This window comes from Engystomops pustulosus, chromosome 6 (assembly GCF_040894005.1).
Source record: "Engystomops pustulosus chromosome 6, aEngPut4.maternal, whole genome shotgun sequence".
Taxonomy (NCBI): Eukaryota; Metazoa; Chordata; class Amphibia; order Anura; family Leptodactylidae; genus Engystomops; species Engystomops pustulosus.
Window position 1 is genome coordinate 4,759,639 of NC_092416.1, and position 23,350 is coordinate 4,782,988.

A 23,350-nucleotide genomic window follows, 5' to 3' on the forward strand; every position below is an offset into this window, starting at 1 on the left:
GTACCATGTATCATCCATAACATGTGATATTTTTACACTGCAGACATCCCGGCCCCTCCTGACCCTGTACCATGTATCATGCATAACATGTGATATTATTACTCTGCAGACATCCCGGCCCCTCCTGACCCTGTACCATGTATCATCAATAACATGTGATATTATTACACTGCAGACATCCCGCCCCTCCTGACCCTGTACCATGTATCATCCATAACATGTGATATTATTACACTGCAGACATCCCGGCCCTCCTGACCCTGTACCATGTATCATCCATAACATGTGATATTATTACACTGCAGACATCCCTGCCCCTCCTGACCCTGCACCATGTATCATCCATAACATGTAATATTATTACACTGCAGACATCCCGGCCCCTCCTGACCCTGTACCATGTATCATCCATAACATGTGATATTATTACACTGCAGAATTCCCGGCCCCTCCTGACCCTGTACCATGTATCATCAATAACATGTGATATTATTACACTGCAGACATCCCGGCCCTCCTGACCCTGTACCATGTATCATCCATAACATGTGATATTATTACACTGCAGACATCCTGGCCAATCCTGACCCTGTACCATGTATCATCCATAACATGTGATATTATTACACTGCAGACATCCCGGCCCCTCCTGACCCTGTACCATGTATCATCCTTAACATGTGATATTATTACACTGCAGACTTCCCGGCCCTACCTGACCCTGTACCATGTATCATCCATAACATGTGATATTATTACACTGCAGACATCCTGACCCTCCTGACCCTGTACCATGTATCATCCATAAAATGTGATATTATTACACTGCAGACATCCCGGCCCCTCCTGACCCTGCACCATGTATCATCCATAACATGTGATATTATTACACTGCAGACATCCCGGCCCCTCCTGCCCCTGTACCATGTATCATCCATAACATGTGATATTATTACACTGCAGATATCCCGGCCCCTCCTGACCCTGCACCATGTATCATCCATAACATGTGATATTATTACACTGCAGACATCCCGGCCCCTCCTGACCCTATACCATGTATCATCCATAACATGTGATATTATTACACTGCAGACATCCCGGCCCCTCCTGACCCTGTACCATGTATCATCCATAACATGTGATATTATTACACTGCAGACATCCCAGCCCCTCCTGACCCTGTACCATGTATCATCCATAACATGTGATATTATTACACTGCAGACATCCCGGCCCCTCCTGATCCTGTACCATGTATCATCCATAACATGTGATATTATTACACTACAGACATCCCGGCCCTCCTGACCCTGTACCATGTATCAGCCATAACATGTAATATTATTACACTGCAGACATGCCGACCCCTCCTGACCCTGTACCATGTATCATCCATAACATGTGATATTATTACACTGCAGACATCCCACCCCCTCCTGATCCTGTACCATGTATCATCCATAACATGTGATATTATTACACTACAGACATCCCGGCCCCTCCTGACCCTGTACTATGTATCATCCATAACATGTGATATTATTACACTGCAGACATCCCGACCCCTCCTGACCCTGTACCATGTATCATCCATAACATGTGATATTATTACACTGCAGACATCCCAGCTCCTCCTGACCCTGTACCATGTATCATCCATAACATGTGATATTATTACACTGCAGACATCCCGGCCCCTCCTGACCCTGTACCATGTATCATCCATAACATGTGATATTATTACACTGCAGACATCCTGGCCCCTCCTGACCCTGTACCATGTATCATCCATAACATGTGATATTTTTACACTGCAGACATCTCGGCCCCTCCTGACCCTGTACCATGTATCATCCATAACATGTGATATTATTACACTGCAGACATCCCGGTTCCTCCTGACCCTGTACCATGTACCATCCATAACATGTGATATTATTACACTGCAGAAATCCCAGTTCCTCCTGACCCTGTAAAATGTATCATCCATAACATGTAATATTATTACACTGCAGACATCCCGGCCCCTCCTGACCCTGTACCATGTATCATCCATAACATGTCATACTATTACACTGCAGACATCCCGGCCCCTCCTGACCCTGTACCATGTATCATCCATAACATGTGATATTAATACACTGCAGACATCCCGGCCCCTCCTGACCCTGCACCATGTATCATCCATAACGTGATATTATTACACTGCAGACATCCCGGCCCCTCCTGACCCTGTACCATGTATCATCCATAACATGTGATATTATTACACTGCAGACATTCCGACCCCTCCTGACCCTGTACCATGTATCATCCATAACATGTGATATTATTACACTGCAGACATCCCGGCCCCTCCTGACCCTGTACCATGTATCATCCATAACATGTGATATTATTACACTGCAGACATCCCAGCTCCTCCTGACCCTGTACCATGTATCATCCATAACATGTGATATTATTACACTGCAGACATCCCGGCCCCTCCTGACCCTGTACCATGTATCATCCATAACATGTGATATTATTACACTGCAGACATCCTGGCCCCTCCTGACCCTGTACCATGTATCATCCATAACATGTGATATTTTTACACTGCAGACATCTCGGCCCCTCCTGACCCTGTACCATGTATCATCCATAACATGTGATATTATTACACTGCAGACATCCCGGTTCCTCCTGACCCTGTACCATGTACCATCCATAACATGTGATATTATTACACTGCAGAAATCCCAGTTCCTCCTGACCCTGTAAAATGTATCATCCATAACATGTAATATTATTACACTGCAGACATCCCGGCCCCTCCTGACCCTGTACCATGTATCATCCATAACATGTCATACTATTACACTGCAGACATCCCGGCCCCTCCTGACCCTGTACCATGTATCATCCATAACATGTGATATTATTACACTGCAGACATCCTGGACCCTCCTGACCCTGCACCATGTATCATCCATAACGTGATATTATTACACTGCAGACATTCCGACCCCTCCTGACCCTGTACCATGTATCATCCATAACATGTGATATTATTACACTGCAGACATCCCGGCCCCTCCTGACCCTGTACCATGTATCATCCATAACATGTGATATTATTACACTGCAGACATCCCGGCCCCTCCTGACCCTGTACCATGTATCATCCATAACATGTCATACTATTACACTGCAGACATCCCGGCCCCTCCTGACCCTGCACCATGTATCATCCATAGCATGTGATATTAATACACTGCAGACATCCCGGCCCCTCCTGACCCTGCACCATGTATCATCCATAACGTGATATTATTACACTGCAGACATCCCGGCCCCTCCTGACCCTGTACCATGTATCATTCATAACATGTGATATTATTACACTGCAGACATTCCGACCCCTCCTGACCCTGTACCATGTATCATCCATAACATGTGATATTATTACACTGCAGACATCCCGGCCCCTCCTGACCCTGTACCATGTATCATCCATAACATGTGATATTATTACACTGCAGACATCCCGGCCCCTCCTGACCCTGTACCATGTATCATCCATAACATGTGATATTATTACACTGCAGACATCCCGGCCCCTCCTGACCCTGTACCATGTATCATCCATAACATGTGATATTATTACACTGCAGACATCCCTGCCCCTCCTGACCCTGCACCATGTATCATCCATAATATGTGATATTATTACACTGCAGACATCCCAGCCCCTCCTGACCCTGTACCATGTATCATCCATAACATGTGATATTATTACACTGCAGACATCCCGACCCCTACTGACCCTGCACCATGTATCATCCATAACATGTGATATTATGACACTGAAGACATCCCGGCCCCTCCTGACCCTGCACCATGTATCATCCATAACATGCGATATTATTACACTGCAGACATCCCGGCTCCTCCTGACCCTGTACCATGTATCATCCATAACATGTGATATTATTACACTGCAGACATCCCGGCCCCTCCTGATCCTGTACCATGTATCATCCATAACATGTGATATTATTACACTGTAGACATCCTGGCCCCTCCTGACCCTGTACCATGTATCATCCATAACATGTGATATTATTACACTGCAGACATCCCGGCCCCTCCTGACCCTGTACCATGTATCATCCATAACATGTGATATTATTACACGGCAGACATCCCGGCCCCTCCTGACCCTGTACCATGTATCATCCATAACATGTGATATTATTACACTGCCGACATCCTGGCCCCTCCTGACCCTGTACCATGTATCATCCATAACATGTGATATTATTACACTGCAGACATCCCGGCCCCTCCTGACCCAGTACCATGTATCATCCATAACAGGTGGTATTATTACACTGCAGAGATCCCGGCACCTCCTGACCCTGTACCATGTATCATCCATAACATGTGATATTATTACACTGCAGACATCCCAGCCCATCCTGACCCTGTACCATGTATCATCCATAACATGTGATATTATTACACTGCAGACATCCCGGCCCCTCCTGACCCTGTACCATGTATCATCCATAACATGTAATATTATTACACTGCAGACATCCTGGACCCTCCTGACCCTGTTCCATGTATCATCCATAACATGTAATATTATTACACTGCAGACATCCCGGCCCCTCCTGACCCTGTACCATGTATCATCCATAACATGTGATATTATTACACTGCAGACATCCCGGCCCCTCCTGACCCTGTACCATGTATCATCCATAACATGTGATATTATTACACTGCAGACATCCCGGCCCCTCCTGACCCTGTACCATGTATCATCCATAACATGTGATATTATTATACTGCAGACATCTCGGCCCCCCCTGACCCTGTACCATGTATCATCCATAACATGTGATATTATTACACTGCAGACATCCCGGCCCATCCTGACCCTGTACCATGTATCATCCATAACATGTGATATTATTACACTGCAGACATCCCGGCCCTCCTGACCCTGTACCATGTATCATCAATAACATGTGATATTATTACACTGCAGACATCCCGGCCCCTCCTGACCCTGTACCATGTATCATCCATAACATGTAATATTATTACACTGCAGACATCCCGGACCCTCCTGACCCTGTACCATGTATCATCCATAACATGTGATATTATTACACTGCAGACATCCCAACCTCTCCTGACCCTGTACCATGTATCATCCATAGCATGTGATATTATTACACTGCAGACATCCCGGCCCCTCCTGACCCTGTACCATGTATCATCCATAACATGTTATATTATTACACTGCAGACATCCCTTCCCCTCCTGACCCTGTACCATGTATCATCTCTAACATGTGATATTATTACACTGCAGACATCCCGGCCCCTCCTGACCCTGTACCATGTATCATCCATAACATGTGATATTATTACACTGCAGACATCCCGGCCCCTCCTGACCCTGCACCATGTATCATCCATAACATGTGATATTATTACACTGCAGACATCCCTTCCCCTCCTGACCCTGTACCATGTATCATCTCTAACATGTGATATTATTACACTGCAGACATCCCGGCCCCTCCTGACCCTGTACCATGTATCATCTCTAACATGTGATATTATTACACTGCAGACATCCCGGCCCCTCCTGACCCTGTACCATGTATCATCCATAACATGTGATATTATTACACTGCAGACATCCCGGCCCTTCCTGACCCTGTACCATGTATCATCCATAACATGGGATATTATTACACTGCAGACATCTCAGCCCCTCCTGACCCTGTACCATGTATCATCCATAACATGTGATATTATTACACTGCAGACATCCCTGCCCCTCCTGACCCTGTAACATATATCATCCATAACATGTGATATTATTACACTGCAGACATCCCGGCCCTCCTGACCCTGTACCATGTATCATCCATAACATGTGATATTATTACACTGCAGACATCCCGGCCCTCCTGACCCTGTACCATGTATCATCCATAACATGTGATATTATTACACTGCAGACATCCCGGCCCCTCCTGACCCTGCACCATGTATCATCCATAACGTGATATTATTACACTGCAGACATCCCAGCCCCTCCTGACCCTGTACCATGTATCATCCATAACATGTGATATTATTACACTGCAGACATCCCGGCCCCTCCTGACCCTGTACCATGTATCATCCATAACATGTGATATTATTACACTGCAGACATTCCAGCCCCTCCTGACCCTGTACCTTGTATCATCCATAACATGTGATATTATTACACTGCAGACATCCCGGCCCCTCCTGACCCTGTACCATGTATCATCCATAACATGTGATATTATTACACTGCAGACATCCCAGCCCCTCCTGACCCTGTACCATGTATCATCCATTACATGTGATATTATTACACTGCAGACATCCCTGCCCCTCCTGACCCTGTACCATGTATCATCCATAACATGTGATATTATTACACTGCAGACATCCCGGCCCCTCCTGCCCCTGTACCATGTATCATCCATAACATGTGATATTATTACACTGCAGACATCCCGGCCCCTCCTGACCCTGTACCATGTATCATCCATAACATGTGATATTATTACACTGCAGACATCCCGGCCCCTTCTGACCCTGTACCATGTGTCATCCATAACATGTGATATTATTACACTGCAGACATCCCTGCCCCTCCTGACCCTGTACCATGTATCATCCATAACAGCTGGTATTATTACACTGCAGACATCCCGGCCCTCCTGACCCTGTACCATGTATCATCCATAACATGTGATATTATTACACTGCAGACATCCCGGCCCCTCCTGACCCTGTACCATGTGTCATCCATAACATGTGATATTATTACACTGCAGACATCCCTGCCCCTCCTGACCCTGTACCATGTATCATCCATAACATGTGATATTATTACACTGCAGACATCCCGACCCCTCCTGACCCTGTACCATGTATCATCCATAACATGTGATATTATTACACTGCAGACATCCCGGCCCCTTCTGACCCTGTACCATGTGTCATCCATAACATGTGATATAGCAAGCCCCAAAGCAAATAGCGAAGGGGCTGAGGACTGTAGGGGGTGGTTTCAAGCCTTCTGGTAGGCTGGTGGGGCTTGCCCCTTTACTCCTCCCGTGTGAGGTCACAGGAGGTGGTGTTTGGGGGCGGGTAAGGACCCGCCCGGTGGTTTTATAAAGTCCGAGAGCACGTGAGGGGGGCCTCTTTCCTTCTGCCCCCTGGACCGAAGAGGCGAGAAGTCACCCTCCCACCCTGCCCTCAGAATTATTTCTTTTCAGCTCTTCTTTCCTTGGTTCTGGCTGTTTCCTTCTGTTTTCCTACAGTTGTCACAGCGAAGGCGGAAGTTACACAGGCCCTAAGGCGCTGGAAGATGCCCACATGCCGGTGCAGGGCCGCAGCCGCCATTTCGGGCGAAGTTGGTTCAAGATTTTGAAGATGCCAAGCGGGCCTAGCAAGTTGGGAAATGTTTTTTCATTTATAACGTTATTTAATAATTTATCTTAGTTGTTAATAAACGCTGTGGCCTTCCCACATTACCCAAACATTTAGTTTCCCGGTCTGTTGATGGGTGGTTAGTCTAGGTACACGGTCAAGTACCAGACGGTTGGGTGGTTAGTCTAGGTACACGGTCAAGTACCAGACGGTTGGGTGGTTAGTCTAGGTACACGGTCAAGTACCAGACGGTTGGGTGGTTAGTCTAGGTACACGGTCAAGTACCAGATGGTTGGGTGGTTAGTCTAGGTACACGGTCAAGTACCAGACGGTTGGGTGGTTAGTCTAGGTACACGGTCAAGTACCAGACGGATGGGTGGTTAGTCTAGGTACACGGTCAAGTACCAGGCGGTTGGGTGGTTAGTCTAGGTGCAGGGTCAAGTACCAGGCGGTTGGGTGGTTAATCTAGGTACACGGTCAGGTACCAGACGGTTGGGTGGTTAGTCTAGGTACACGGTCAAGTACCAGACGGATGGAAGGTTTATCAAAGTACAAGGTCAAGTACCAGGCGGTTGGGTGGTTAGTCTAGGTACACGGTCAAGTACCAGACGGTTGGGTGGTTAGTCTAGGTACACAGTCAAGTACCAGACGGTTGGGTGGTTAGTCTAGGTACACGGTCAAGTACCAGACGGTTGGGTGGTTAGTCTAGGTACACGGTCAAGTACCAGACGGTTGGGTGGTTAGTCTAGGTACACGGTCAAGTACCAGGCGGTTGGGTGGTTAGTCTAGGTGCAGGGTCAAGTACCAGGCGGTTGGGTGGTTAGTCTAGGTACACGGTCAAGTACCAGACGGTTGGGTGGTTAGTCTAGGTACACGGTCAAGTACCAGACGGTTGGGTGGTTAGTCTAGGTACACGGTCAAGTACCAGACGGTTGGGTGGTTAGTCTAGGTACACGGTCAAGCACCAGGCGGTTGAGTGGTTAGTCTAGGTGCACGGTCAAGCACCAGGCGGTTGAGTGGTTAGTCTAGGTACACGGTCAAGCACCAGGCGGTTGAGTGGTTAGTCTAGGTACACGGTCAAGTACCAAACAGATGGAAGGTTTATCAAAGTACAAGGTCAAGTACCAAACGGTTGGATGGTTTATCAAAGTACAAGGTCAAGTACCAAACGGTTGGATGGTTTATTAAGGTACAAGGTCAAGTACCAAACGGTTGGATGGTTTATTAAGGTACAAGGTCAAGTACCAAACGGTTGGATGGTTTATTAAGGTACAAGGTCAAGTACCAAACGGTTGGATGGTTTATTAAGGTACAGGGGCAAGTACCAAACGGTTGGATGGTTTATTAAGGTACAGGGGCAAGTACCAAATTTAAGGTTTGGGTTTGTTAATCCCTACAGTCTTATTACACTGCAGACATCCCGACCCCTCCTGACCCTGTACCATGTATCATCCATAACATGTGATATTATTACACTGCAGACATCCCGACCCCTCCTGACCCTGTACCATGTATCATCCATAACATGTGATATTATTACACTGCAGACATCCCGGCCCCTTCTGACCCTGTACCATGTGTCATCCATAACATGTGATATTATTACACTGCAGACATCCCGACCCCTCCTGACCCTGTACCATGTATCATCCATAACATGTGATATTATTACACTGCAGACATCCCGGCCCCTCCTGACCCTGTACCATGTATCATCCATAACATGTGATATTATTACACTGCAGAATTCCCGGCCCCTCCTGACCCTGTACCATGTATCATCCATAACATTTGATATTGTTACACTGCAGACTTCCCTGCCCCTCCTGACCCTGTAACATGTATCATCCATAACAGCTGGTATTATTACACTGCAGACATCCCGGCCCTCCTGACCCTGTACCATGTATCATCCATAACATGTGATACTATTACACTGCAGACATCCCGGCCCCTCCTGACCCTGTACCATGTATCCTCCATAACATGTGATATTATTACACTGCAGACATCCCGGCCCCTCCTGACCCTGTACCATGTATCATCCATAACATGTGATATTATTACACTGCAGACATCCCGGCCCCTCCTGACCCTGTACCATGTATCATCCATAACATGTGATATTATTACACTGCAGACATGCCGGCCCCTTCTGACCCTGTACCATGTATCATCTATAACATGTGATATTATTACACTGCAGACATCCCGTCCCCTCCTGACCCTGTACCATGTATCATCCATAACATGTGATATTATGACACTGCAGACATCCCGGCCCCTCCTGACCCTGTACCATGTATCATCCATAACATGTGATATTATTACACTGCAGACATCCCGGCCCCTCCTGACCCTGTACCATGTATCATCCATAACATGTGATATTATTACACTGCAGACATCCCGGACCCTCCTGACCCTGTACCATGTATCATCCATAACATGTGATATTATTACACTGCAGACATCCCTGCCCCTCCTGACCCTGCACCATATATCATCCATAACATGTGATATTATTACACTGCAGACATCCCTTCCCCTCCTGACCCTGTACCATGTATCATCTCTAACATGTGATATTATTACACTGCAGACATCCCGGCCCCTCCTGACCCTGTACCATGTATCATCCATAACATGTGATATTATTACACTGCAGACATCCCGGCCCCTCCTGACCCTGTACCATGTATCATCCATAACATGTGATATTATTACACTGCAGACATCCCTGACCCTCCTGACCCTGCACCATGTATCATCCATAACATGTGATATTATTACACTGCAGACATCCCTTCCCCTCCTGACCCTGGACCATGTATCATCTCTAACATGTGATATTATTACACTGCAGACATCCCGGCCCCTCCTGACCCTGTACCATGTATCATCCATAACATGTGATATTATTACACTGCAGATATCCCGGCCCCTCCTGACCCTGCACCATGTATCATCCATAACATGTGATATTATTACACTGCAGACATCCCAACCTCTCATGACCCTGAACCATGTATCATCACTAACATGTGATATTATTACACTGCAGACATCCCGGCCCCTCCTGACCCTGTACCATGTATCATCCATAACATGTGATATTATTACACTGCAGACATCCCGGCCCCTCCTGACCCTGTACCATGTATCATCCATAACATGTGATATTATTACACTGCAGACATCCTGGACCCTCCTGACCCTGTACCATGTATCATCCATAACATGTGATATTATTACACTGCAGACATCCCGGCCCCTCCTGACCCTGTACCATGTATCATGCATAACATGTGATATTATTACACTGCAGACTTCCCGGCCCCTCCTGCCCCTGTACCATGTATCATCCATAACATGTGATATTATTACACTGCAGACATCCCGGCCCCTCCTGACCCTGTACCATGTATCATCCATAACATGTGATATTATTACACTGCAGACATCCCGGCCCCTCCTGACCCTGTACCATGTATCATCCATAACATGTGATATTATTACACTGCAGACATCCTGGACCCTCCTGACCCTGTACCATGTATCATCCATAACATGTGATATTATTACACTGCAGACATCCCGGCCCCTCCTGACCCTGTACCATGTATCATCCATAACATGTGATATTATTACACTGCAGACTTCCCGGCCCCTCCTGACCCTGTACCATGTATCATCCATAACATCTGATATTATTACACTGCAGACATCCCGGCCCCTCCTGACCCTGCACCATGTATCATCCATAACATGTGATATTATTACACTGCAGACATCCCGGCCCCTCCTGACCCTGTACCATGTATCATCCATAACATGTGATATTATTACAATGCAGACATCCAGCCCCTCCTGACCCTGTACCATGTATCATCCATAACATGTAAGATTATTACACTGCAGACATCCTAGCCCCTCCTGACCCTGTACCATGTATCATCCATAACATGTGATATTATTACACTGCAGACATCCCGGCACCTCCTGACCCTGTACCATGTATTACCCATAACATGTGATATTATTACGCTGCAGACATCCCAGCCCCTCCTGACCCTGTACCATGTATCATCCATAACATGTGATATTATTACACTGCAGACATCCCTGCCCCTCCTGACCCTGCACCATATATCATCCATAACATGTGATATTATTACACTGCAGACATCCCGGCCCCTCCTGACCCTGTACCATGTATCATCCATAACATGTGATATTATTACACTGCAGACATCCCGGCCCTCCTGACCCTGTACCATGTATCATCCATAACATGTGATATTATTACACTGCAGACATCCCAGACCCTACTGACCCTGTACCATGTATCATCCATAACATGTGATATTATTACACTGCAGACATCCCGGCCCCTCCTGACCCTGTACAATGTATCATCCATAACATGTGATATTATTACACTGCAGACATCCCTGCCCCTCCTGACCCTGTACCATATATCATCCATAACATGTGATATTATTACACTGGAGACATCCCGGCCCCTCCTGACCCTGTACCATGTATCATCCATAACGTGATATTATTACACTGCAGACATCCCTGCCCCTCCTGACCCTGTACCATGTATCATCCATAACATGTGATATTATTACACTGCAGACATCCCGGCCCCTCCTGACCCTGTACCATGTATCATCCATAACATGTGATATTATTACACTGCAGACATCCCTGCCCCTCCTGACCCTGTACCATATATCATCCATAACATGTGATATTATTACACTGCAGACATCCCGGCCCCTCCTGACCCTGTACCATGTATCATCCATAACATGTGATATTATTACACTGCAGACATCCCTGCCCCTCCTGACCCTGCACCATGTATCATCCATAACATGTGATATTATTACACTGCAGACATCCCGGCCCCTCCTGACCCTGTATCATCCATAACATGTGATATTATTACACTGCAGACATCCCGGCCCCTCCTGACCCTGTACCATGTATCATCCATAACATGTGATATTATTACACTGCAGACATCCTGGACCCTCCTGACCCTGTACCATGTATCATCCATAACATGTGATATTATTACACTGCAGACATCCCGGCCCCTCCTGACCCTGTACCATGTATCATCCATAACATGTGATATTATTACACTGCAGACTTCCCGGCCCCTCCTGACCCTGTACCATGTATCATCCATAACATCTGATATTATTACACTGCAGACATCCCGGCCCCTCCTGACCCTGCACCATGTATCATCCATAACATGTGATATTATTACACTGCAGACATCCCGGCCCCTCCTGACCCTGTACCATGTATCATCCATAACATGTGATATTATTACAATGCAGACATCCAGCCCCTCCTGACCCTGTACCATGTATCATCCATAACATGTAAGATTATTACACTGCAGACATCCTAGCCCCTCCTGACCCTGTACCATGTATCATCCATAACATGTGATATTATTACACTGCAGACATCCCGGCACCTCCTGACCCTGTACCATGTATTACCCATAACATGTGATATTATTACGCTGCAGACATCCCAGCCCCTCCTGACCCTGTACCATGTATCATCCATAACATGTGATATTATTACACTGCAGACATCCCTGCCCCTCCTGACCCTGCACCATATATCATCCATAACATGTGATATTATTACACTGCAGACATCCCGGCCCCTCCTGACCCTGTACCATGTATCATCCATAACATGTGATATTATTACACTGCAGACATCCCGGCCCTCCTGACCCTGTACCATGTATTATCCATAACATGTGATATTATTACACTGCAGACATCCCGACCCCTCCTGACCCTGTACCATCCATAACATGTGATATTATTACACTGCAGACATCCCGACGCCTCCTGGCCCTGTACCATGTATCATCCATAACATGTGATATTATTACACTGCAGACATCCCAACCTCTCCTGACCCTGTACCCTGTACCATCCATAACATGTGATATTATTACACTGCAGACATCCCGACGCCTCCTGGCCCTGTACCATGTATCATCCATAACATGTGATATTATTACACTGCAGACATCCCAACCTCTCCTGACCCTGCACCATGTATCATCCATAACATGTGATATTATTACACTGCAGACATCCCGGCCCCTCCTGACCCTGTACAATGTATCATCCATAACATGTGATATTATTACACTGCAGACATCCCTGCCCCTCCTGACCCTGTACCATGTATCATCCATAACATGTGATATTATTACACTGGAGACATCCCGGCCCCTCCTGACCCTGTACCATGTATCATCCATAACGTGATATTATTACACTGCAGACATTCCTGCCCCTCCTGACCCTGTACCATGTATCATCCATAACATGTGATATTATTACACTGCAGACATCCCGGCCCCTCCTGACCCTGTACCATGTATCATCCATAACATGTGATATTATTACACTGCAGACATCCCTGCCCCTCCTGACCCTGTACCATATATCATCCATAACATGTGATATTATTACACTGCAGACATCCCGGCCCCTCCTGACCCTGTACCATGTATCATCCATAACATGTGATATTATTACACTGCAGACATCCCTGCCCCTCCTGACCCTGCACCATGTATCATCCATAACATGTGATATTATTACACTGCAGACATCCCGGCCCCTCCTGACCCTGTATCATCCATAACATGTGATATTATTACACTGCAGACATCCCGGCCCCTCCTGACCCTGTACCATGTGTCATCCATAACATGTGATATTATTACACTGCAGAATTCCCGGCCCCTCCTGACCCTGTACCATGTATCATCCATAACATGTGATATTATTACACTGCAGACATCCCGGCCCCTCCTGACCCTGTACCATGTATCATCCATAACATGTGATATTATTATACTGCAGACATCCCGGCCCCTCCTGACCCTGTACCATGTATCATCTCTAACATGTGATATTATTACACTGCCGACATCCCGGCCCCTCCTGACCCTGTACCATGTATCATCCATAACATGTGATATTATTACACTGCAGACTTCCCTGCCCCTCCTGACCCTGTACCATGTATCATCCATAACAGGTGGTATTATTACACTGCAGACATCCCGGCCCTCCTGACCCTGTACCATGTATCATCCATAACATGTGATATTATTACACTGCAGACATCCTGACCCTCCTGACCCTGTACCATGTATCATCCATAACATGTGATATTATTACACTGCAGACATCCCGGCCCCTACTGACCTTGTACCATGTATCATCCATAACATGTGATATTATTACACTGCAGACATCCCGGCCCCTCCTGACCCTGTACCATGTATCATCCATAACATGTAATATTATTACACTGCAGACATCCCGACCCCTCCTGACCCTGTACCATGCATCATCCATAACATGTGATATTATTACACTGCCGACATCCCGGGCCCTCCTGACCCTGCACCATGTATCATCCATAACATGTGATATTATTACACTGCAGACATCCCGGCCCCTCCTGACCCTGCACCATGTATCATCCATAACATGTGATATTATTACACTGCAGACATCCCGGCCCCTCCTGACCCTGTACCATGTATCATCCATAACATGTAATATTATTACACTGCAGACATCCCGGACCCTCCTGACCCTGTACCATGTATCATCCATAACATGTGATATTATTACACTGCAGACATCCCAGCCCCTCCTGACCCTGTACTATGTATCATCCATAACATGTGATATTATTACACTGCAGACATCCCGACCCCTCCTGACCCTGTACCATGCATCATCCATAACATGTGATATTATTACACTGCCGACATCCCGGGCCCTCCTGACCCTGCACCATGTATCATCCATAACATGTGATATTATTACACTGCAGACATCCCGGCCCCTCCTGACCCTGCACCATGTATCATCCATAACATGTGATATTATTACACTGCAGACATCCCGGCCCCTCCTGACCCTGTACCATGTATCATCCATAACATGTAATATTATTACACTGCAGACATCCCGGACCCTCCTGACCCTGTACCATGTATCATCCATAACATGTGATATTATTACACTGCAGACATCCCAACCTCTCATGACCCTGTACCATGTATCATCTCTAACATGTGATATTATTACACTGCAGACATCCCGGCCCCTCCTGACCCTGTACCATGTATCATCCATAACATGTGATATTATTACACTGCAGACATCCCGGCCCCTCCTGACCCTGTACCATGTATCATCCATAACATGTGATATTATTACACTGCAGACATCCCTGCCCCTCCTGACCCTGCACCATGTATCATCCATAACATGTAATATTATTACACTGCAGACATCCCGGCCCCTCCTGATCCTGCACCATGTATCATCCATAACATGTGATATTATTACACTGCAGAATTCCCGGCCCCTCCTGACCCTGTACCATGTATCATCAATAACATGTGATATTATTACACTGCAGACATCCCGGCCAATCCTGACCCTGTACCATGTATCATCCATAACATGTGATATTATTACACTGCAGACATCCCGGCCCCTCCTGACCCTGTACCATGTATCATCCTTAACTTGTGATATTATTACACTGCAGACTTCCCGGCCCTACCTGACCCTGTACCATGTATCATCCATAACATGTGATATTATTACACTGCAGACATCCTGACCCTCCTGACCCTGTACCATGTATCATCCATAACATGTGATATTATTACACTGCAGACATCCCGGCCCCTCCTGACCCTGCACCATGTATCATCCATAACATGTGATATTATTACACTGCAGACATCCCGGCCCCTCCTGACCCTGTACCATGTATCATCCATAACATGTGATATTATTACACTGCAGACATCCCGGCCCCTCCTGACCCTATACCATGTATCATCCATAACATGTGATATTATTACACTGCAGACATCCCGGCCCCTCCTGACCCTGTACCATGTATCATCCATAACATGTGATATTATTACACTGCAGACATCCCGGCCCCTCCTGACCCTGTACCATGTATCATCCATAACATGTGATATTATTACACTGCAGACATCCCGGCCCCTCCTGACCCTGTACCATGTATCATCCATTACATGTGATATTATTACACTGCAGATATCCCGTCCCCTCCTGACCCTGTACCATGTATCATCCATAACATGTGATATTATTACACTGCAGACATCCCGGCCCCTCCGGACCCTGTACCATGTATCATCCATAACATGTGATATTATTACACTGCAGACATCCCAGCTCCTCCTGACCCTGTACCATGTATCATCCATAACATGTGATATTATTACACTGCAGACATCCCGGCCCCTCCTGACCCTGTACCATGTATCATCCATAACATGTGATATTATTACACTGCAGACATCCTGGCCCCTCCTGACCCTGTACCATGTATCATCCATAACATGTGATATTTTTACACTGCAGACATCTCGGCCCCTCCTGACCCTGTACCCTGTATCATCCATAACATGTGATATTATTACACTGCAGAAATCCCAGTTCCTCCTGACCCTGTAAAATGTATCATCCATAACATGTAATATTATTACACTGCAGACATCCCGGCCCCTCCTGACCCTGTACCATGTATCATCCATAACATGTCATACTATTACACTGCAGACATCCCGGCCCCTCCTGACCCTGTACCATGTATCATTTATAACATGTGATATTATTACACTGCAGACATCCTGGCCACTCCTGACCCTGTACCATGTATCATCCATAACATGTGATATTATTACACTGCAGACATCCTGGCCCCTCCTGACCCTGTACCATGTATCATCCATAACATGTGATATTATTACACTGCAGACATCCCGGCCCCTCCTGACCCTGTACCATGTATCATCCATAACATGTGATATTATTACACTGCAGACATCCCGGTCCCTCCTGACCCTGTACCATGTATCATCCATAACATGTCATACTATTACACTGCAGACATCCCGGCCCCTCCTGACCCTGCACCATGTATCATCCATAGCATGTGATATTAATACACTGCAGACATCCCGGCCCCTCCTGACCCTGCACCATGTATCATCCATAACGTGATATTATTACACTGCAGACATCCCGGCCCCTCCTGACCCTGTACCATGTATCATCCATAACATGTGATATTATTACACTGCAGACATTCCGACCCCTCCTGACCCTGTACCATGTATCATCCATAACATGTGATATTATTACACTGCAGACATCCCGGCCCCTCCTGACCCTGTACCATGTATCATCCATAACATGTGATATTATTACACTGCAGACATCCCGGCCCCTCCTGACCCTGTACCATGTATCATCCATAACATGTCATACTATTACACTGCCAACATCCCGGCCCCTCCTGACCCTGCACCATGTATCATCCATAGCATGTGATATTAATACACTGCAGACATCCCGGCCCCTCCTGACCCTGCACCATGTATCATCCATAACGTGATATTATTACACTGCAGACATCCCGGCCCCTCCTGACCCTGTACCATGTATCATCCATAACATGTGATATTATTACACTGCAGACATTCCGACCCCTCCTGACCCTGTACCATGTATCATCCATAACATGTGATATTATTACACTGCAGACATCCCGGACCCTCCTGACCCTGTACCATGTATCATCCATAACATGTGATATTATTACACTGCAGACATCCCGGCCCCTCCTGACCCCGTACCATGTATCATCCATAACATGTGATATTATTACACTGCAGACATCCCGGCCCCTCCTGACCCTGTACCATGTATCATCCATAACATGTGATATTATTACACTGCAGACATCCCTGCCCCTCCTGACCCTGCACCATGTATCATCCATAACATGTGATATTATTACACTGCAGACATCCCGGCCCCTCCTGACCCTGTACCATGTATCATCCATAACATGTGATATTATTACACTGCAGACATCCCGACCCCTCCTGACCCTGCACCATGTATCATCCATAACATGTGATATTATGACACTGAAGACATCCCGGCCCCTCCTGACCCTGCACCATGTATCATCCATAACATGCGATATTATTACACTGCAGACATCCCGGCTCCTCCTGACCCTGTACCATGTATCATCCATAACATGTGATATTATTACACTGCAGACATCCCGGCCCCTCCTGATCCTGTACCATGTATCATCCATAACATGTGATATTATTACACTGTAGACATCCTGGCCCCTCCTGACCCTGTACCATGTATCATCCATAATATGTGATATTATTACACTGCAGACATCCCGGCCCCTCCTGATCCTGTACCATGTATCATCCATAACATGTGATATTATTACACTGTAGACATCCTGGCCCCTCCTGACCCTGTACCATGTATCATCCATAATATGTGATATTATTACACTGCAGACATCCCGGCCCCTCCTGATCCTGTACCATGTATCATCCATAACATGTGATATTATTACACTGGAGACATCCCGCCCCCTCCTGACCCTGCACCATGTATCATCCATAACATGTGATATTATTACACTGCAGACATCCCGGACCCTCCTGACCCTGTACCATGTATCATCCATAACATGTGATATTATTACACGGCAGACATCCCGGCCCCTCCTGACCCTGTACCATGTATCATCCATAACATGTGATATTATTACACTGCCGACATCCTGGCCCCTCCTGACCCTGTACCATGTATCATCCATAACATGTGATATTATTACACTGCAGACATCCCGGCCCCTCCTGACCCAGTACCATGTATCATCCATAACAGGTGGTATTATTACACTGCAGAGATCCCGGCACCTCCTGACCCTGTACCATGTATCATCCATAACATGCGATATTATTACACAGCAGACATCTCAGCCCCTCCTGACCCTGTGCCATGTATCATCCATAACATGTGATATTATTACACTGCAGACATCCCGGCCCCTCCTGACCCTGTACCATCTATCATCCATAACATGTAATATTATTACACTGCAGACATCCTGGACCCTCCTGACCCTGTACCATGTATCATCCATAACATGTGATATTATTACACTGCAGACATCCCCTCCTGAGCCTGCACCATGTATCATCCATAACATGTGATATTGTTACACTGCAGACATCCCGGCCCCTCCTGACCCTGTACCATGTATCATCCATAACATGTGATATTATTACACTGCAGACATCCCGGCCCCTCCTGACCCTGTACCATGTATCATCCATAACATGTGATATTATTACACTGCAGACATCCCGACCCTCCTGACCCTGTACCATGTATCATCCATAACATGTGATATTATTACACTGCAGACATCCCGGCCCCTCCTGACCCTGTACCATGTATCATCCATAACATGTGATATTATTACACTGCAGACATCCCGACCCTCCTGACCCCGTACCATGTATCATCCATAACATGTGATAATATTACACTGCAGACATCCCAGCCCTCCTGACCCTGTACCATGTATCATCCATAGCATGTGATATTATTACACTGCAGACATCCCACCCCCTCCTGACCCTGTACCATGTATCATCCATAACATGTGATATTATTACACTGCAGACATCCCTGCCCCTCCTGACCCTGCACCATGTATCATCCATAACATGTGATATTATTACACTGCAGACATCCCAGCCCCTCCTGACCCTGTACCATGTATCATCCATAACATGTGATATTATTACACTGCAGACATCCCGGCCCCTCCTGACCCTGTACCATGTATCATCAATAACATGTGATATTATTACACTGCAGACATCCCGGCCCCTCCTGACCCTGTACCATGTATCATCAATAACATGTGATATTATTACACTGCAGACATCCCGGCCCCTCCTGACCCTGTACCATGTATCATCCATAACATGTGATATTATTACACTGCAGACATCCCGGCCCCTCCTGACCCTGTACCATCCATAACATGTAATATTATTACACTGCAGACATCCCGGCCCCTCCTGATCCTTTACCATGTATCAACCATAACATGTGATATTATTACACTGCAGACATCCTGACCCCTCCTGACCCTGTACCATGTATCATCCATAACATGTGATATTATTACCCTGCTGACATCCCGGCTACTCCTGACCCTGTACCATGTATCATCCATAACATGTGATATTATTACACTGCAGACATCCCGGCCCCTCCTGACCCTGTACCATGTATCATCCATAACATGTGATATTATTACACTGCAGACATCCTGACCCTCCTGACCCTGTACCATGTATCATCCATAACATGTGATATTATTACACTGCAGACATCCCAGCCCCTACTGACCCTGTACCATGTATCATCCATAACATGTGATATTATTACACTGCAGACATCCCGGCCCCTCCTGACCCTGTACCATCCATAACATGTGATATTATTACACTGCAGACATCCCGGCCCCTCCTGACCCTGTACCATGTATCATCCATAGCATGTGATATTATTACACTGCAGACATCCCGACCCCTCCTGACCCTGCACCATGTATCATCCATAACATGTTATATTATTACACTGCAGACATCCCCGTCCCTCCTGACCCTGTACCATGTATCATCCATAACATGTGATATTATTACACTGCAGACATCCTGACCCCTCCTGACCCTGTACCATGTATCATCCATAACATGTGATATTATTACACTGCAGACATCCCGACCCCTCCTGACCCTGTACCATGTATCATCCATAACATGTGATATTACACTGCAGACATCCCGACCCCTCCTGACCCTGTACCATGTATCATCCATAACATGTGATATTATTACACTGCAGACATCCCGGCCCCTCCTGACCCTGTACCATGTATCATCCATAACATGTAATATTATTACACTGCAGACATCCCAGCTCCTCCTGACCCTGTACCATGTATCATCCATAACATGTGATATTATTACACTGCAGACATCCTGGCCCCTCCTGACCCTGTACCATGTATCATCCATAACATGTGATATTATTACACTGCAGACATCCCGGCCCCTCCTGACCCTGTACCATGTATCATCCATAACATGTGATATTATTACACTGCAGACATCCCGGCCCCTCCTGACCCTGTACCATGTATCATCCATAACATGTGATATTATTACACTGCAGACATCCCGGCCCCTCCTGACCCTGTACCATGTATCATCCATAACATGTGATATTATTACACTGCAGACATCCCGGCCCCTCCTGACCCTGTACCATGTATCATCCATAACATGTGATATTATTACACTGCAGACATCCTGGCCCCTCCTGACCCGGTACCATGTATCATCCATAACATGTGATATTATTACACTGCAGACATCCCGGCCCCTCCTGACCCTGTACCATGTATCATCCATAACATGTGATATTATTACACTGCAGACATCCCGGCCCCTCCTGACCCTGTACCATGTATCATCCATAACATGTGATATTATTACACTGCAGACATCCCGGCCCCTCCTGACCCTGTACCATGTATCATCCATAACATGTAATATTATTACACTGCAGACATCCCAGCTCCTCCTGACCCTGTACCATCCATAACATGTGATATTATTACACTGCAGACATCCCGGCCCTCCTGACCCTGTACCATGTGTCATCCATAACATGTGATATTATTACACTGTAGACATCCCGGCCCCTCCTGACCCTGTACCATGTATCATCCATAACATGTGATATTATTACACTGCAGACATCCCGGCCCCTCCTGACCCTGTACCATGTATCATCCATAACATGTAATATTATTACACTGCAGACATCCCAGCTCCTCCTGACCCTGTACCATGTATCATCCATAACATGTGATATTATTACACTGCAGACATCCCGGCCCCTCCTGCCCCTGTACCATGTATCATCCATAACATGTGATATTATTACACTGCAGACATCCCGGCCCCTCCTGACTCTGTACCATGTATCACCCATAACATGTGATATTATTACACTGCAGACATCCCGGCCCCTCCTGACACTGTACCATGTATCATCCATAACATGTGATATTATTACACTGCAGACATCCCGGCCCCTCCTGACCCTGTACCATGTATCATCCATAACATGTGATATTATTACACTGCAGACATCCAGCCCCTCCTGACCCTGTACCATGTACCATCCATAACATGTGATATTATTACACTGCAGACATCCCGGCCCTCCTGACCCTGTACCATGTATCATCCATAACATGTGATATTATTACACTGCAGACATCCCGGCCCTCCTGACCCTGTACCATGTATCATCCATAACATGTGATATTATTACACTGCAGACATCCCGGCCCCTCCTGACCCTGTACCATGTATCATCCATAACATGTGATATTATTACACTGCAGACATCCCGGCCCCTCCTGACCCTGTACCATGTACCATCCATAACATGTGATATTATTACACTGCAGACATCCCGGCCCCTCCTGACCCTGTACCATGTATCATCCATAACATGTGATATTATTACACTGCAGACATCCCGGCCCCTCCTGACCCTGTACCATGTACCATCCATAACATGTGATATTATTACACTGCAGACATCCCGGCCCCTCCTGACCCTGTACCATGTATTATCCATAACATGTGATATTATTACACTGCAGACATCCCGGCCCCTCCTGTCCCTGTACCATGTATCATCCATAACATGTGATATTATTACACTGCCGACATCCCGGCCCCTCCTGACCCTGTACCATGTATCATCCATAACATGTGATATTATTACACTGCAGA